This window comes from Pararge aegeria, chromosome 2, assembly GCF_905163445.1.
Source record: "Pararge aegeria chromosome 2, ilParAegt1.1, whole genome shotgun sequence".
NCBI classification, from domain to species: domain Eukaryota; kingdom Metazoa; phylum Arthropoda; class Insecta; order Lepidoptera; family Nymphalidae; genus Pararge; species Pararge aegeria.
The window spans coordinates 4,674,008-4,690,338 of NC_053181.1; positions in this window are offsets into that span (position 1 = coordinate 4,674,008).

A 16,331-nucleotide genomic window follows, 5' to 3' on the forward strand; every position below is an offset into this window, starting at 1 on the left:
CTATTGGCGACTTTGTTCTCGCTGAACTTCTACTTTTTTGAACTTACAGTTTTAATGAATGTACCAAACAAATGGCACTATAAAGAAAGCAACACTCCGCAGGACATGCAAGGAGCAGTCTGACAAGAGCGTAGGTGATAAGACTCTGGATGTGCTTGCGTTAATACCAACAACCACGCCTTTTACACCCGAATAAAACAGTGGTGGTTCTTTTTTCTCTTTGAGAACTTCCTCTGCGTGCGCTGCGTAAACGGTTAAAATTTCGATAAAATCTTGTATCACAAAGTTGTTCCCCTTTAAATATTCTTTAAAAAAAACCCTGACATCTTTGGTCTATCTTTTAAGGTTGACTTACACGCGGACGACGTCGCGAGGGAGTGCAAGTATAATATAAAACCAACATCCTAATTGCAGTGTAAAATCTCTGTTATTCTTGACTGAAATACCAGGAAATACGCCTTTTACACCCGAATACAACAATGCTGCTCGGCGGCCAAAATTCATTCGGTTCTAGTTAGTTCATCGGACAATCTTTGCTATCTTTCAAATAATCATTATACCTATTAGGTAGGTAGGTGCCTATGGCATAAGAAGGTACATGATATAAACTTAGAGGCAGGTATTTTGATAAACAGACGGACACGTTTATTTTTATAGCAGTTATTTTTACCGCTATCCATACAATATCAACACCCATTTCGTGTAGGTAAGACACGATTGACTAAGCAAACTTATAATTATGTTTTTATTCATTGTTTGTCTGTTCTCTACAGGAATATAACAAAATTGATTATGCAATTGTTATTGTTTTGGCACAGGTACATAAGCGTACTTGTGCCAAAACACCTGCCTGTGAGACATCTTGTGGGAATCAAAAGAACTAACTCGCAAATATTGTTTAGCGACATCTACATCGTCTACAGACAATACTACTTGCTGCAACTCCTGACTAACATTGAAATCGTTATTTTTATTAAACCTGAGGCTACCAATACAATACTATTGACATTCATAATAATTGAAGTACCAAAAATAGCATTTACTAACAATACTGGTTTAAAAACATTATTTTATTTTCTAAGTTAAGCGCCATCTTTTGAGCGATTATGAAACGAGTAGCTCGCACAAAATAATAAACAAGGATAATAATAGATGGCAGTACCAGTAGTTTTATACTTCAGTGCCGCTAAAACTATTATTTTTATATATTTAAATAATTCTATTGTATTCAACTAAACCAATTTGGATTTGAAGAACTCACTAAGTTAAAAATATAAAATGAGTGATACATAAGATTATCAGACTTCCCTAGTAGGTAGCGAGTTAATTGCTTTTTACCTGTATTACCTATCTATCTACCTACTTACTCTTTTTGAAGTTCCATCATGATGGGCGCAAACAGAATTATATCTTAAAGGATTTACATTTCGTGCACATTATAAGAATTTTCGCAATAAACAAGTAGGTGAAAATATCATCGCACTAATCGGTGCCAATTATTCAGTTGCACATAAATCTCTAAACTCAAACTAATTCGACAGAAAGTCGGTTCTTCCGAATGACTGAAGTCGAAATCCCAAGGCTATCGCGGCTTATTTGATACTTTATAAAGTAGATATTATAGTATAGTCGTCGTTATTGTATATTCTACTTATTGTTAATTCTGCTTATCGTTAAATAATGAAAGCAATAAAAACACATAATATGATGAAACTGCCTGGTCTACCTTAGTTAGCATATACCTACAGCTAGGGTTTATGAGGCATAGGGTTTAACTCCCAGGTCGGTCAAAAGTTATGGGATTAGATTCTTTGTTCGTAAGTCGATCTCGGTTATTGTCACTAAGACTTTTTTTTTAAATATACACACATCGCCATCCAGCCCCAAAGTAAGCGTAGCTTGTGTTATGGGTACTAAGATAGCTGATTAATATATTTTTTGAATATAATATACATAAATACTTATAATATACAGATAAACACCCAGACACTGAAAAACATTCATGTTCATCACACAAACATTCTCCAGTAGTGGGAATCGAACACACGGCCTTGGAAACAGAAAGCAGGGTTGCTACCCACTGCGCCAACCGGCTGTCATACATATTTTGTACGTGGTTTGCAATCAAAGTATATTAATTTATGCTTCTTTTTAATTCTCAGATCGAATTTCAGTTATGCTAAGTTTCTCGTAGAAGATAGTTTTAACATTTTCTTTTGCATAAAAATAATTCTTGTTCCGTCGTACGTAAGCATTTTAAGTTAAGTATAAGATTAATTTATTTTAGCTCAACCAGCTCATAACCTCAGATAGTGAATTAAAAGCCTTTGAAAGCCCCCACAAAGAGAGGTTATTACGTTAAAACCTCTTTGTGCAAGCAACTAATATTGTACCACTCCGGGCCGACAAGATTTTAATAATATCTGCAAAAGTGCAAAGTTTCAACTTATCCCGTCTCTCAGCATATTGCTCTGTTAGGAACTTAGGGTAAATTCCATAGAATAGGTACTTAATATTGAAAACCTTGGGCTGACAATTGAAAATTCCGTGCTAGCACTTCTAGTGAAATTTCTGGTTTATAGTAGGTACGTTCAACTACATATCAGGTTCTAGGGTCGTTATATAGTTTTTGATAAAGTCGGATTTACGTTTCGATATTAGTGCCATAAAACCTCTGATGCATTAAGCATTGCATGAAATCACTGGTTTATGCATGAAATTGCTGATGGAATTACTATCATAAAACTAATTTTATGCCAATGCTTATCTAATGCTACCTAGTACATAAAGCTGAAGAGTTTTTTTTTTTATGCCAATACTTCTTATCTTATACTAATATATAAAAAGTTGAGGAGTTATCTTATTTACTTGAACTGGTCCGATTTGTAAGATTCTTGCAATGTTGCATAGCCCATTTATCGAGGAAGACACATGCTATCACGCAAAGACCAATAGGGGCAAAGCACCAATGAAGATCGGGGTTTTCTTTCACTTCGAGAAATTCCTCTCCGTGCGCTGCGTAAACGGCTAAAGTTTTGATAAAATCATGTATCACAAAGTTGTTCACATTTAAATGTTCTGTTTTTTAAAAAAAATCATAGACAACTTTTGGTCGTCAACAATCTTTTAAGGTTGACTTACACGCGGACGCAGTCGCGAGGGACTGCTAGTATAATATAAATCAGGCCCCCAGCTTATCAAACTCTACCAGACCAGGGAAAATTCAGAAATTATAAATTCCCAAATTACCTCTGCTCAGAATCGAACCTTCTACTTAAACCAAAAGCAAAGAAGAAAGAAGGTCAATATTGAAGCATCAAAAAACCACTCCACTTTAGTAGTTTTTCTCAAACAGGCTGTTTGTCAATTCATTCCATTTAGCAGTTGAAGGTAATTATGTAGGTTAACTTACACGCGGACGAAGTCGCGAGGGACTGCTAGTATAATATAAATCCAACATATATGCAGTGAAAATCTCGGTCATTCTTGACTGAAATTTTCTACAGACGAGTCAACACTTCTTGTATGAACTTGCAAATTCAACTTTGAAATCACACTAACTTGGGAGGGCGCCGTTCCAATTAATAACGTTGTCTAGTATTAATTTATATTGGATGCTGTGAAGCATCCTATGAAACAAGAGCCCTGAGCCTAGCAACGGCATATTAATGAAGTCAGAAATAAGCTCCGATTTGAAAGTACGTATCCATTTTGCAGTATCAGTACTGGCAATAAAAATTCAAGGCAATCCATAATACTGTCACACGTAGTACAAAGTCAGGCCGCACCTTTCCCCGACAGCCCGCAGACCGCAGCCCGCAAAGCTTTCAACGCGCGGTTACCAAAACAATTCAATTTTCCCAACATTTAAACTTTAAAAGCGTTGCCTTGATTAACACAAAATTACAAATGCCGCGCTGACTTTTTAAACACCTCCTTAACGCGTCGCAATAAGATCGGATGTACTTGTTGTTAAGTGCACGCGTACCGGATAAAGTATGATCAGGCGTTTACGAAAACTCATTCATAAATAATGTCTGCAGGTGACGCCTTTGATCTCGACTTCTTTATTTTTTCTAATATTCCTGTAAGATTAGGGCGTATGAAAGCGTAGCAAACAGTCATGTTTGATGTTTTGAAATTCGATTTCATGTTGGCTTCAGCCATGTTTGTTGATCGATTTAAAGGTACATTTATTGAAGGGCGTTTTAAACGACTTTTTGGTTGCTTTAACGTTGTGTTGTTATAATATACTAGCGTACCCAGCCCGCTTAGCCGGGCTAGATTTTGCTTTATTTTATTTAAACAATAAACTTACATCATTATATTTTTAATAAAAGCTGTATTTGACAGTTCAAAAATAGCAGTGCTCCGATCGTCACCAAACTTTACAGGATTACTCGCCAAGTCAATCCGGAGATTCCCTGAAAGTTTCATTGAAATCGGTCCAGCGGTTTCGGAGCCTATACGGAACATACCCACACACTTTCTCTTTTATATATATATATATATATATATATATATATATATATATATATATAGATAAACTTTTTATAATTGCGTTAGTTTTTGAATGTATTAATGCCATCATCATCGTCTTATTCAACCCTCTTAAAGTATATCTCCAAGGCGCCTTCTATTCCATTGGATAGGGTATACGGTACGGTTTTGGGGGTTAAATCCGCCTCGCAATCCTAAAATGGTAGTGTTCGTATGGGTAACCCCCTGCTTATCAAACTCTCAAAGCAAACACCAATTTCCTTAATCTAGGCGTAGCTACTGAGAGTTTGTTGACAGAAAACTTAAAACAGTTAATTTCTTCTTTCTAATTTGACTTGGATCTGGAAAATATATCAAAATTTTCTTTCTAAAATGCACAACTATAGTCAACTGTTAAACCTTTTTTAGAAAAACAAAAATGTTGACTATAGCTAACTTCATGGTGTCGGTTTTTTGTGATGGTGTGCGCGCGCATTGTAAAAATTTACTCTCACAATTTTTCTCTATCGCGCCAAAATAAGTATAACTTCGGTAAGCATAACAATCAGAATCGGTTCATCCGTTCGTGAGCTACGTTGCCACAGACATACACACAAACACGCCCACATAGACGCGTCAAACTTATAACACCCGTCGATTTTGCGTCGGGGGTTAAAAACCAACGCACACATACCCATTACACATGACGTTATAACGTCTACCTTCCATCGTTTGTGAAAAACGACCGACGGCGACAACGATATATTTTCCAGCAAATTGTAGAATATAATTTCCCGTAAAATAGAACTGCTGCAACAGGATTGTTAATTTGCAAACAGTCACATCTCGCGGACACTCGTCCATTTTGTTTGGGAAGCGTTGGCCGCCGTCATAATTTGCATATGGCGTGGCGCCGTACTTTTTATTTTTATTTTCCGCATAATACTACACGTTTTTCAGCTGGTTCGGATTTCTATTTTTAATTAAATTATTTGCCTAAATAGTTAATGCAAAGAAGAGTTTTTTTATTTTATTTTATTCATCATACAACTAGCTGCTGCTTGCGTTTTTCTTCCGCGTTTAGTTTTTTTACAAATCCCGTGGGAACCTGAGATGAAAAGCATAAAGAAGAAGAAGAAATACTTTATTGCACACAAACATCAAAATATACATAATATATTTTGATGTGTGTGTGCAATATATTTTACTGTATAATTTGCTGTTTGTAAAAATAATCTAAATTAATATCATTAAGTTTAAATCTAACTGCACACTTTTCTTTATATAAAAAAAAAGTCGTTTGTTGATATATAATTTCACTATTATAATAATAATAATAATAAAGTTTTTTTATTAGAGGCATATAAACCCATATATCAGCTTTTATATACAAAGAAATCTATAATTAAATGTATACATTAAAACATACATCTAACTGAAATAGTTAATAAACTTATTTCAGATGTCATAGGATCTTATTTTATTTTTTGTTCCAGTCTCGATGAACAGACAGCCAATAGTCTGAAATAGGACTCGGCATACTCTCACAGACGACCCTAAGTATTCTATTGTTAGAGTTCCTAATCCTTTCCCAAAAGGATGCTACACGAGCTCTAACAATACAATAAAAGTCAGGCACTCCCGATTCGGCGAACATTGTCGAAGCGCTGCAACACCGCGGTAGGCCCATGAGTATTCGGAAAGCATCGTTGTATTGCACTCTTATGGCAGAAAATGACTGACGTAGAAGCACTGACAGTAGGCGTTAAATAAAGTTATTTTGACTACCTTGCTACATTTACCAAATCTACGTGCCAGCATGTTACACCGAATCGAAAGCGCCCTCCTTTCCCTTTCAATGTTGCTGTCATCCTTTAGATGTTCCGTGAGAACATGTCCAAGGTATTTGAATTTCTGTACAACCTGAACTGCTTTAAAATTTAAAATGATTCCTGGGGTCCTATCCGGACCTTTACACGCCTTGAAAATAAGCATTTCCGTTCTGTCAACGTTATACTTCAGTCCGTGTGCATTGGCATAATGCTCACAAACTGAAAGTAGCTTTCTGAGGCCTATAAATGACTTAAATTACTGACCAAACAAAGAACACCTTCTGAGCATCAGCTGTAGCAAGCTACCTCGCTGGTTTTCTAGAGATAGACGTCTCCACTGACGTAACATTAGATTACTTACTATGTTTGAAAAACTTATATTGAATCAGTTACTTAACTTTTTAATAAAAACAATTTATTGCATGCCAAGCAATTGGGATTTACACGGGGTCGCTCCTCCCAGGCTTCAAATATACATACATACTTACCAGACATGCACTTGGCGTCTTCTGTGATTTGTCAACAAGGCGTTTGATTGTGTTCAACATGAGACATTAATTACGAAATTACACCATTATGGAATTATTGATTCTATTTTTATGCTGCAAAAGAGGGCAGTTCGTGCAATATATAAAATGGGCCCAAGAGAGTCTTTAAGAAATAAAATTAAAAAAGCTAAAATTATGACGGTGTATAATCAATACATACTTGAAAATTTCATTTATGTGCATAAAAATATAACAAAATTTAAAAAGAAAGTGGACTGTAACAATATTATTATTAGAAGTAAAAATAAACTTGTAGTGCAGTTTACTAGCCTATATCTTTTTATAAAAAATTATCAGATGAAATCCTTGAGATGCCTCTCAATAAGTTAAAAGTTTATATAAAACGTAAGCTTATAGAAAAATCACGTTTTAATATTGAGGATTAGACGTGTGATAAAAAAGCTTGGGTATGAATTGCTCTAACTTCATTTCAGACATTAACTCGACTGTGAGATGGTGATAACAAAAATCTGGCTAAGTCTGTTGTGGGTTCATCTTCTAAATTCGTAATATGTTAGGATTTAGGTAAGGTTAGGTATTTTTTTCATGATGCTTATTTTTTATACGAAAAGATTTATTTAGAATACTGCCACCATTGAAGATAATGAAATTAAGCCGTCAGTTCGTATTATGTTTTCACTAACATTTAGTTCGTTATGTTAAATGCACAAGAATGCTGCAAAAGGCTCGAATTTCGTATTTCGTTTGAGCGAGGGACATATGCCTAGCAATGGGACAAGTCGATAATGATTCGTTAGAATCGAGACATAATTTACTATCGATTGAATTGATTTTTCAGCCATGAACGTAACTTTAAATTTCGAAGGAACGGCTTCCATAATTATTGTCGGTACATTTTTTACCCCACCGATAAGTCGAAATTAAAACTCACCGAAATGTATGCCCTATTGTCTAGGGTTTAAAATTTGAATTCACTTGATGGGAATCTGTTAACGCAGTTTTCCAATGCGTTAGCACTTCGTCTCGAGGGCCCGAGGTGTAAGGGCGGCAATTAAAATGCAACATCACTTTGATCCTACGAAGTGTTCTTGACACTAGGCTTAGTCGACTTTCATCCATTTTGAGCTAGTTATCTAGCCGAAAGTGGCTAACTACGAAAGCTGCCTAACTACGTACACGCACATACCGAAAATAATGTGCCATTTTCTGTGAGCTATGATTACCAGTGGCGTGCACTTCATACATGCACAAAAATTCTGCTTACCCTAAAACTTATGTACAACTCATAAATGCGAAGGATTTTTCCATTTCATGGCATATTCCTTCTTTATGCATTCGTTTCTGAATGCCTTTCCATCTTCCATTTTCCCCAGTGACTACCATATGAGTACCTTCAAATCAAGAGTGAATAGGCATCTTCGCTCCACCTTGCTGCATCATCGCTTACCATCAGGTGTAATTGCATTCAAGCGCTCGTCTATAAACATAAAAAAAAAAAATGCTTACCCTGGTCAAAACCACTGTGCACGCCACTAATTATTACCGTAAAACCTTTTTCATTTGAAAGGATAGAGGTAGGTACCATTTTGTTGGATAGATCTGCATTTGACGAGGACCTGATTCTTCTTTGGAGATACCTAAAAAAAAACAATGCCCCCAACACACGTTGGCGGCAGGTTTATAAGTTATTTGCTGTATGTTTTTGCAGAAACAATGCTGGAAAACGCTCACCCATGCGTAGACTCTTTGACACTTTCAATAAAAATATCTCAAACCTTGACATCTTTATACTGTCTGAAGGTAGCAACAAAAAAACTTTAGCTCTTCAAGCTAATTGAAATATTCATATTATTACCTAGTACTTAATCAATACTCATTATTATTATTGTCCCTTATTAGTTATTTAGTCACCTAATTTAAATGTTTCTCTTCTTTTATATCAAATAATTAGTTTTTATATTCCTTTGTTTTTTTTTCTTTTTAATTAGCACTAAGAGATTTTTGCATATGATTGAGAGCTAGTTTGAATTTTTAATTAATTACTTTACGTACCTACGGTTAAGATTATCTGTAATATTAAGTGTAACTTGTATCTTTACACCGTATCGCCCTACTGCTCTTTACAATATTATGTGGATAGTGTTGTGGATTACATATTAACCCACACTTTTTGTTTATATTTACGAGCTATTGTTTTAATATGTAGTTATTTTCTATCCCAAATAAATAAAACTAAAATAATCTATCTATCGTTAAAAATATATGCTTACCTTTTTAGGAGTAATTTCCTTTTTTTGTTGAAGATCGAAGTAATATTATAACTTATACAATGCATACGTTTTAATATCATAATTAGGTTTATACTAGATATTATAAGGCATACAATGCCACGTTGGCTTTATATTTTATAAATAAATAATCTTTTTTATTTCGTAACAAGAATAATTTCACTTGTTTTGGTTTTTGACTACAATAACATTGTAAGCTTTCGATTTTTTTTATAATAAAGTATTTTTTGTAAGATTGTATTATTTGTATTTACAAATAATCACTTAAACAAACGTCCAGCAAGTTTGTGTCTACAAAGTGTCGCGTGGTAGAGTAGAATCAATCATTTGGGCGCATTAAAAATTTCGTTCAATGCACTATCTTTGTATGGACTGTCGATTTTGTGTGATAAGTGAAATCAATAAATTCCAACGACTTTATTCGGTCATATTTATGCATTAGATTGGATCGTTTTTGACGATTGATTTTGATTCATAGAAATATTAATTCACCGATTGTTTTGCCTCGTGTTTTTGATTTACAGTCAGTTGGACGGGCCGATTGTCGCAGTAGGCAGCGACTCTGCTTTCCTCAGAAAGCAGCTCACAAACCTCGGACACACAGCCTTAGACTCATCTAAGGCTGTTTGTCCGAGGTTTGTGAGCTGAATCTGTCTAGTGTCTTGGTGTTTATCTGTATATTGAAAGTATTTATGTACCCATATGATTCTAAAAATATTCATTGGTCATGTTAGTACCCATAACACAAGCTACGATGTTGTATTATCATATTATATTTATTTATTTGACTAACAGTGTCTGCTTTGCACATTCCTTACTACAACATAAGTGAACATACTTCTAATGAGTTCTCGTGAGTTGAAAAGAAGGGGAAAGTCTATAGAAAAACTGTGCCATAAATAAGTCCAGGACATTGACACTGAATTCTATGGCCAGAACTACAAAGTGTGTCCCGTTCTAGACTCGAAACATCCCTAAATAAATGCCAATAAAGATCGCTATAAGCCACTTTTTCAATTGAATGACCCGTGAAGTACAAAGGAGAACTAATGCTCTACTAAGCATCAATGGGGATAGAATTTATCGTCCCATCCCCTCTTTACGAAGAAAATATTGGTCTTACGAAGTACCCAGACGTGGTTTGTGAATGCCGTCTTTTGCGGGTACTGGGGAGGCTGTAGTATGGTATAAGAAATAGGAGATGTGCGATAGGTAAATAAATAATAATAAATAAATATACTACGACAATACACACATCGCAATCTAGCCCCAAGTAAGCGTAGCTTGTGTTTATTGGTACTAAGATGACTGGTGAATATTGTTATGAGTAATATGCATAAATACTTATAATATACTAGCTGTTGCCCGCGACTTCGTCTGCGTTTGATATTGTTTTTAAAGTATTCAGTATCGCTAAGCCTTAAATGAGTATAGTAGTATATATATAACATGTGACTGTCAATTAATTAAAGACAAATAATTTGCGATAAAATAAAATTGCGACTATAATTAAAGATCTAAGCTATCCTATCTCTTAAGTTGGACCAGACTGCTCACGGTGTGTCAATTTAATTTAAAATCGGTTAAGTAGTTTAGGAGTCCATCGCGGACAAACATCGTGACAGGAGATTTATATATATTAAGATATAGAAACACCCAGATCTGTATAGTCAGGAATGAATGAATAAATATATTTTTATTGCACACCACAAAAAGTACATAGAACAAAAAGAAAAGTATAACACAACAACACAACAGTTTGGCGCTACATAGCGATTTCTTCCAGGCAACAATGGCGAAGATAAAACAGTTATAGAAAAAAGTTAGGAGTATAAAGCTTTAAGAAATTACATATCGCATCGTAAAGATTGTCCTTCTTTTCGCGGAGTATAGCAAATGAATGATAGCAAATGAAGGTTCATTGTACATCATGCCAATCAACCCATTATTGGCCCTTGACCTTGGGAATTATATTACTATTCTCATACCACAATGCTTGCTTGAAACCCCGCACTTAAGTGTATAGATAATTTCAAGCCAACGTAAGCGTCTCGCTGAGGTTGTCACGGTATGGAAGAACTCCTTAGTGAGTTAAAACATAACACTTTTTCATGGAGGTTTAGCTCATTTTAGACTTATTTTTTTACAAAATAACAATGTAATATAACACATACTTTAACTATAACAGACTCCTTTCCGTTAAATGTTCTCAAGACAGACCCGTGCCTTAGTAATTTATTACAATTTTGGTATAAAATAAAAATACAAAAAAAAAAACACAATAACGTAACAACACAGTTACACCTGTGCGCGTTCTATTTGGAAGTATTCACTCCGATCAGATTTTCCTAATGCGCCAAAATGAATGTAACTTAAATTAATTTGATGACCTATAAAAATGAATATTGTCAGGAAAAATGAATATTCTTTATACTCGTATTACGCTTTATTTAAATCTATATATATAAAAAAGAGAAAGTGTGTGGGTATGTTCCGTATAGGCTCCGAAACGGCTGGACCGATTTCAATTAAACTTTCAGGGAATCTCCGGATTGACCTGGCGAGTAATCCTGTAAAGTTTGGTGACGATCGGAGCACTCCTATTTTTGAACTGTCAAACTGTCAAATACAGCTTTTATTAAAAATTTAATGATGTAAGTTTATTGTTTAAATAAAATAAAGCAAAATCTAGCCCGGCGAAGCGGTCTGGGTACGCTAGTAAGTTAATAATAATTAATAAAGTCCCAGGAAATTTGGTTTACTCTCGTTCTATACCGCGAATGCTCTATACTTGCACCACTATTATAGGAAACTTTGGCATTGTAAACAGGACTCACTTTCCGCGGTATCTAAACGAGTCACGGTGAAAAAAAACAAGTCATCTCCGTTGTCAACTCCGCTATTTGTGGGAGAACTTGCCAAACTTCATGTAACCGCCATTATGCCGTATGAATGACGATAGTACTCAATGTTTTATGGGTTTTCTTAGATTGTTTGCGGCAATAAAAGAGGAAAATTGATAGAAGAACTTTAGGTTTCCTGTAATTTTTAACAACTATGACATTTATTTATATGAAAGAATAATGTATAAATTGCAATTAAAACTCGTATATTATTTTGTAATTATTAAGTATTATATAATGTTTTTACTAAATTAAGCTTACTTTTTATTTAGTTTACATAAGTTTTATGATCATTTGGTTAAATCTGTATAATTTCAAAGTTTTGATCCATAAAATATAGTATATTACGTTAATATATAATAAGCCAAAATATAAATAGCGTTTAACAACTTAGACAACAACAAAATAGATAACATAATATTTTATTTACTTTTTGTACTACAACTTACGCCTAAGAAACGCTGAAATCCGATGCCTAATGATGCGAGAGAAAAAAAACGTTTCACCAACTTTTAGATGATGACTATCGACGTTTGGCGCCATCGAAAGCCACGACACCGATCCTGTGCGCAATGTTTAGGAAACTCGTAAACGGATACTTGAAAAAATATAAATTAGTTTTTTTTAAATAACCACAAATTCATACGATACTAAAAATGAAAAATATGATAATAGAAACACAAAATACCACGCCTTGTAACAAGAATCATAAACAAGTTAGGTTACATGAGTTGTCTAGTGAAAATCGATTGATGATCGGTAAATGTATGCATAAGAATCTTCTTTTATTAGGCGTTACTTACTTACGCATTGCCTTGTACGTCGTATGTGAAAACGGCCATTAGTTTCTTTAGGCTAAGCGAATCTAACAACATAAAACAAAACAATAGAAAATATAATATAAATATGAAATAACAAAAGAAATATAATGCTTTAACGAATTTCTCGTGTAACACTAAAGCTTACAACCATTATGTGAAATTAGCAACTAGTTAATCGATAAAATTAGTAATACCATTCAGGCGTACACTGCAAATAACTCGTTAAGTCCGTCCTTCCGATTGGATCACCGCTTCTCCATCGATAACATCCTATGATGATCCCTTGTTGATTGTGTCCAAATAATTGGATTCCTCACGCGCCGATATTGTGCCAACCCTATTCACCTAATTTCATCCCCGGCCAGGCGAATAAAGCCCTTAAGCTGTACTCCTTAGGGTTGCCAAAACTTAGCAATTTTAGTTTTCGACCGGAATACCAGAAATAGTAGCGATATGGTTGGAGGATTAATCGAAATCGAGTTATGCGTGTAATCACATCACTGTTTGCAATGAAAGAGTTGCGAATGGTTGCCGGCCTATGAACTTATACTGGTAATTCCTTTTCCCCTGTCGGATAAATACCGGGTAAAGCCAAACAAGTTTACGGTGGGGACATACTGAAAAACTGCAACGCGAATCGTTTAAACAAATGAACCATTTTGAATTGCTATTGACCTCACCTTTGCATTAATGTCGATTGGGGCACCGAAATTTTGAGGGCGAGGAAACTATATTAGATGTATTATGTAAGAGGTTAATTAATATTTGAAATGCCTGGATATATTTTAGTCTTAACGAGTTTATTATCAGAGACAACTCGATTAATTCTAAAATTCAATTTTATATTATTTATTTTTGAAATAAGACGACGTGAGCATCACTAAATCAAACTTTTAAAATCTTTTAAAATACTGTAGTTGCTATTAGACAGGTAGACTATAAAGTATTTTTTAGACATCTTAATACATATAACATGCAGTGAGGTAACACCTAAAAACTTTACTTAGTCAGGACATCATAAATTAAACACAAGTGTGGCAATGTTAAATAAAACACGCGTGTTTAATATTTTGTATTATTATTAAATAAGATTGATCATTACAAGCAAGTGTGATAGTTAATTAAAAATATACTTAATTATCTAGTTTTTTATAAAAATAAATAAATAACACGCCTGCCTAACACTGTGCGAATTTTTACTTTTGCAAGCGATATATTTTATTTTTCGACAAAATTATAGTTACTGTCACCCGGGATAATGTGAGGAGTCTTTCGATACCTCATACATACAAATTTGTAGGGGTGATTAGAAGTTATTTTTGACTAAAGATACACACAAGCAAACTTACATAATATTAAATTTATATATACTCGAACCCTGGTAACATTAGGTACATATTGAAACGAAAAAAATTAAGAACCCCGACTTTCAATATATTGTACATTATTCAACTAGTCAAGCGGTTTCTTTGTAGCCCTTCATCCGTTTGAAAAATACAATGCTACAATTTGCAACCTGAAACTGTAAGTAATATATTATTTATTTTAGTCTAATTAAATTTTAAATAATTAATTTATACTAGTCACTAGGATATGAACTGTTATACAATTATTTAATTAATAGAGATATTTTAAAAACAAACAAACAATGCTACATAAACATACACATACACACATATAGACATGTCAAACTTAGTAAAACCCGTCGTTTCTGCGTTAGGGGTTAAAAAGAGTCAAACCGGGTGGTAGTAATTTTAAGACAATTATGGCATCTCATATAAATATGGCATAACGTTGCAATAGCTGCATTGTTATGTGCGTTTTAAGTAATTAAAATATAACTTGCTTCAACGGTGAAGGAAAACATCGTGAGGAAACCTGCATGCCTGAGAGTTCTACATAATGTCCTCAAAGGTGTGTGGAGTCTTCAAATCAACAATGGGCCAGCGTGGTAGACTACGGCCTTAACCCCTCCTCATTGTGGGAGGAGACCCGTGCTCTGTAGTGGGCCGGTAGTGGATTGATGTGATAAAGATGATGGTGATAATTTTCATGCTCGTTCACAGTTTTACTCAAGATGCCATAAAATTTAAAATAACTCCTCGTATATTAATTTTACTAAAAATTTAGGGGAGGCAGTGCTTTTGTACATGTATGAAGTGCATGCCACTTTTCATGCTTTTCATTTTTTCTATCCATCACATCGGCCTGGAAAACCTATCCAGCACACAGACCGTCTCTCTTATACTTATGTGTTTTTTAGGAGAGAGATATATATACAAAGAGAGAGATAAATAGATAGATGAATCCTTTATTACACACGAGTTCGTCAGAGAATGAGATACAATAAAGACAGACGGTCTCATAACAAGAGCGAGGCCAGATTTAAATTGGCTGAGAATGACGGTGATGTATACAATATATAAACTACAATTTTATACCCACGTAAAAGCTAGAGACCATTGACAAAATGCTTTAATGTTACAGGTCCACATAATGTAGATATCTCTGCCGTAAAGGCAACCAAATTTTGCTAAACCACCAAAGTTCCACGCAAACTTAGACTCTATTGTAATTGAGAAGAGTTCAAAATGGGAGGTGCAGAAACATATATAAGAATGTGGTCGTCAGTACAAAGAGCATGTTCGTCGGCAAACAGATTTGAGCTCGAAAAACTCGGTTAGCCCGAACTCGGGAGGGAATGGAGGAACGATGTTCTGCGTAAACTTATTACGAAAAACCGTTTTTACGTTGCTGTCGCCGTATTGACTCAAGATATATAAGCTTAGGGCTTTCTTGGCCCCAAATATAGATAAAAAACATAACGAAACAGAGTAATCAAAAAAATATTAAAAAAATCCTTTTTTTCAAGTAGGCCTAATGTAAGCACTTTTGAAACGTCAAGTCTGTCTGTGTGAAGAGACTCTTTCACCGGTTCGAAAGGCAGATTCTACCGGCAAGAAACTCAGCAGTTCTCTTTTCCAAGCTCTTTTCCAACATCAACAATTAACATTTTACATTTTAACATTCATTTTTCTATCTTGTGAGAGATGAAAGCGGAGCTGGATGCTTTCAAGCAACCTTGTCATTAAGAAATTCATCAATTGTATAGTAACCATTTATAATATTAGGCAATTATAGTTCTGTTCCGAAATATATGAGTATACAAATATGGCAGATACCTACGTTCGTACGTTTTATAATCTTTAAACTCAGTGTAATAATATTAAATATCGAATGCGGCGACCTTACCCTGAACATGCGGAATTTACCAGCAGCCCGTCGAGGCGTGTTAGCAAGCACTTGCCTACAAACATTTATTGTGTCTATCTTGAGAGCATTCATTAACCGCATCATATCACCAAATTATATTTCCTAGTTATTAGATACTGCAAAATACAGACAATAATACATAAATAAATATACTACGACAATACACACATCGCAATGTAGCCCTTATAGTAAGCGTTAGCTTGTGTTATGGGTACTAAGATTACTG